Genomic DNA, 5000 nt, shown 5'->3' on the forward strand with positions numbered 1-5000 from the left:
TGTAGTTTTTTTCATACCTTTGTTTATTACGGCAAGAATTTCCATTTTTGGTCAGTCAAAGCAAGCTTTTGCTAACACTACAGGTCTATGCATACTATACGTAATTGTAACTGTTCTTTCACCATACCGGACGTGTCGAATAAAATCAAATAGTTTACCGTAAAACATTCCCTTCACACCGGACATGTTCATAACTGAACCTGCAATTGTTGGCAAGGTGTCTTAAATTAGGTATGGCCTAATTACAGTCTCCTCCTAAGCAAGTTGGTTCTGGAAAGTTTGAACATGCCAACTGCACGGATACCTAACATACCTGCACTTATGGTTCAATAAAAAATAACCAACCTTGACAAAAACTAATAATGCTTGTGCGAACATAACCCACTGACATTTCGACAATAAAACTAAATCGGATAGAATTTGGAGTGATGTAGACCATTGATTAATCTTTTTTTTTTTTTTTTTTTTTTTTTTTTTTCCTACATGCCTGATTTAACTGTTTAGAACTCAGCGAACAGTAGAGGCTTTTACATGAGAAAAAAAGGTTAAGCATACAGTATATGCAAAGGAAAGAAGTTTGCTTTTAAAGATAAAAATGGAAATATTATCAACAGTAGAGATTGAGTTAAAGAATTTAGAGGATTTCTATACAATGGTATACAATAGTGATATAAGAAATAAATTTGCCAATAGAAATAATGAAACACCTGAGCCGGTACCAAGCGTAACAGTAGGAGAAGTAAATGAGTATTAAAAGGCATGAAAACAGGCAAAGCAACTGGAGAAAATTGCGTAACAATTGATTCAATAATAGATGGAGGAGATTTCATAGTAGTAAAACTGGCCGAACTTTACACAAAATGGTTGCAAGAATTCGCTATACCTACATCATGGAGAAAAACTTTATCATAATACTAATTCGCAAAAAGGGAGACACAAAAGACCTGAAAAATTACCGTCCAATATTTTTATTGTCCGTAATGTATAAGATAGTTACAAAGATGGTATTTGGTATAGTTGTGTTTATTGAATCATGGGAAGAATTGCAAAATTTGATAGCTCTACGAAGATTTGAATAGAGAAACCAGAAATGTTAGACCGAAAATGAATATGAGTAAAGTTCGGATATTGGTAAATGAAAATGCATAGAGACAACGAATAGAGGTAAGGACGAACCTCTAGAGATTGTTAATGAATATACGTACTTAGGACAGACAGCAAGTGTTTCCCCAGGACACGAAACCGAAATTAAAAGAAGGATAAACCCGGGATGGAAAGCATTTAGTAAACAAAATGAGATTATGAATTGTAAAATGTCACTTCCTCAAAAAAGAAAAGTATTTGATGAGATGGCCCTATCAGTTTTAACTCAATGTATGCTTCAGAAACTAGGAGACTTACTGAAGCCTTAGAACATAAGCTAGTTACAACTGAAAGGGCTATGAAAAAAATAATGATGGGAATAACCATAAGAAAAAGAGCAACTTGGATACATAAAAGAAAAAGAAATGAACGTGGGTCGGGCATTATTATTATTATTATCATTATTATTATTATTACTTGCCAAGCTACAACCCTAGTTGGAAAAGCAAGATGCTATAAGCCCAAGGGTTCCAACAGGGAAAAATAGCCCAGTGAGGAAAGGAAATAAGGAAATAAATAAATGTTGAGAACAAGTTAACAATAAATCATTCTAAAACTGTAACAGCATCAAAACAGATATGTCCTATATAAACTATTAGCAACGTTAAAAACCAATATGTCATATATAAACTATAAAAAGACTCATGTCAGCCTGGTCATATAATGAGAATGACAAGTAATTAATGGACACTAAGAATAATAGAATGGTTCCCTAGTAACTGCAAAAGAAGAAGGGTAGGGAAGAGAAGACGATGGATTGACGAACTAAGATAGCTTGCGGGTGTGGACTAGCATAGAGAACCCACAAACAGACGCAAGTAGAAGTACATGTCGGAGGCCTTTGTTCTGTTGTGGACTAGCAATGGATGATGGTGGTGATGACTACTCGGTCTCTACCCGTCCCTCGGGTAGGGGGGTAGTCATATCCTGATGAGAGGGGGTACCCCTAGAGGTGGCTAGGAAAGGAGGAGTGCGTGGGAAGGATTGAATCTGTGTGTATGCATGTTTGTGCATATCTCTAAAAAAAAAAAAAATTAGCGGTCATTTTTGACGGGTCGCTCACTCTAGTACCTGAATATTTGTTGAACTTAGTCTAGGGCAAGATATTTATCGTTTTCAAACTCGCTTTCATCCCCTGTTTATGTAAATTTGATAAAAGCAAAGTGTAATACTTGAGCATATACCATTTCCATAATAATTACAATGAGAAATTCAACTAACTTATTTATATTATTTTTCAATTTGATTTCCTGCGCAAAGATTATTAATCATCATATATAATTTCGTAGTTATATAAAATCTTATTCACAGCCCGTTACAGCATTTCTATGATTTTCTGCTTTTGTATTTTAGAGCAAAACATATTACTTAAACACTTGTCATTTTGAATGATTGCATGTGATGTGAATTTTTTACTTAAGTTTTCCAAAGAACTATATTTGGTCTGATCAGTTTTATATTCTATTTTGAAACTACGAGGATTGCAATTTCTTACATTTTATAAAATCTTTTATTTTTCATAACACGTAAAAGATAAAATATCAGTCAGGTACTGCAATATAAATTATTGGAGCCCTGTTTCAGTTTCTATCAAATAAAGCGCAAATACTTATATTGTTCTTAACAAAGAAAATATTTATTTTATCGTCTGAAACTAAAAATTTAATTCAAATATCAGTTTCCTTACACAACGTTTAGTAATTCATTGAATTAGTATTTCGATGTTTTAAAATGTAAATAAAAAAAATACATCGTACAAAAGCTCTAAAGTCTAAATGGTATAGTTTTTTATTTTTCCTGTTTACTTATTATTCAGAAATCAGCGCTGGAACTCTCAAGTCATTTACTGTATACTAAAATTCTTAGCATCCCCGCCTTGCAAAATTAGATACTTTGTAAATAATAGGAATGTATTTCGACCCTACTGCTGGAGAGACAATAAGGTATAATGTGCATGTTTATGAAGGAGACTGTTAGATCACTGTCAATGCAGACCAGGTTACGTGAACGAAGTATTGATACAAATACAGCTTCTAAACAACCAACTTTATTTAGAGATGATACAGGTATTTATTGTCAAAAAGGGGTCTCACAAGGAAGGCAATTGCAAGCTTATATTCAATGTTGTTTATCAGCAATGTTGATATTGGCATGAAAATAGTTAATACAATAACAGAATGATGATAAGAGTTTAAACTATTTTGTTAGATTCAACAACTTTTTAACGTTCGATGGCGGTTGCAGTATAAAAGAAAACGTAGGTAGGCCATTCTTTTTTATTTGTATATGCAATGCATGTACGAGTATAGTATGAATAGACCTTATACGATATTGCAAGCTGCGTAAACTCTCGTTTGTGCTAAATAACGCTCTTGCATTTCTTAGAGTACTAAAAATGTATCTTAATTTGTCATACGACACCTCTAAAGATATAACGTTATACCACTTTCCACACTGTAGTTGGTGTTAGTGTTATAACGGCATTATATTTTCTACACCTACTTGTAAGAAACTTCAGCGGCAGCTTTATATGGGTACAATCTATTACACATTAGCTCTTTCTTGCAACAGTTCTCGCTTTACCTTGTTAATATATAGACCATATTTTCCTCTCCTGTTAACCATTACTTTCTCCTTCACCCGATAATGGTCTTAAAATTTTCGAATCATGCATACTTCTCATCCACCTGTCGTTCCCTGATCTTTCCAAGTTATAAGATGTCAGGAAACTGATATACTGTATCTCTTCATCTAGGCTATACTAGCTCTCTCATAAAATTTACTTCTTTGTTTAATCCTCATAGTTCTGAATTGCTACGCAAACATTCCATCTTAAATGCTTCTAAAATTATCCCATTTCCATTTTACACCAAAACCTCACCAACAACTAATTAAGCATCACCTCTAGCTGTTACGGACGTTTTCCAAACCTCTCACTGAGCTACTGTTACCTTCCTTCTTCGTTTATTCAGTGACCCCCCCCCCCCCCTTCAGTTGTCCTTTCCCCATTCACTCAATTTACTCCCAGGTACATAGAATTATCAACGTATCTCGAAGTTCCCCAAATCAAACTGATGTTGATTTCGCCATTTTCTCAACTTCAATTTACCTTAATCTTGCTGATATTCACTTTCAGTTCTCCCTTAACAATGACTACACTTTTTTTTTTTTTTATCTAAACAGCTTCACTTCTCCCTCGGCAAATAACTATGTATTATCTGGTAATGGCATCTATTTGATACTCCATTTATGACACAGTTTTCTTGATTTGCAATTTGGTGTATTTAATTGTCATTGCCAATAGATACGTAATGCCCATTTTTCTTAACTATGTACTAGCACAAACTTAGCTATCATAGAAGTATTGAATTACATCCATGTTCAAAACACCTTTGTCAGGGTCCATCATAATTCACTCGTGTCTTAATTCAGATAGAATTTTGCCCGATGACCTTTCTGTGCTTTAAAAAAAAAAAAAAAAAAAAAAAAAAAAAAAAAAAAAAAAAAAACCTGCGTTCTGTATTTATTCTTCATCACCAGTTTTGAAGCGAGTATTTTTTTTTTTTCAGAGGAAAATGTTACAAGGCTTTTTTCAATTCACCAGATATATATAATGACTGTTCTGGTCATTTTCTACTTTTTGTTATTGTTTATTTTAGCTTTCAGATCCAAGAGGCGGTCAGGGTAACAGGAATTTCTAAATGGAGGGGCTTTAAATCTTAAACGTTTTGTGCCTTTAGCTTATATATTAATAGTTCCTTGCAATGGGTGTTCTGGACGTATCGTTATCATTGTTATAGAATGCTTAGATAATTAGTTTTTATAATTGCTTCTATTAACTATCAGCGTAGTTATTG

This window comes from Palaemon carinicauda, chromosome 35 (genome assembly GCF_036898095.1).
Source record: "Palaemon carinicauda isolate YSFRI2023 chromosome 35, ASM3689809v2, whole genome shotgun sequence".
NCBI classification, from domain to species: Eukaryota; Metazoa; Arthropoda; class Malacostraca; order Decapoda; family Palaemonidae; genus Palaemon; species Palaemon carinicauda.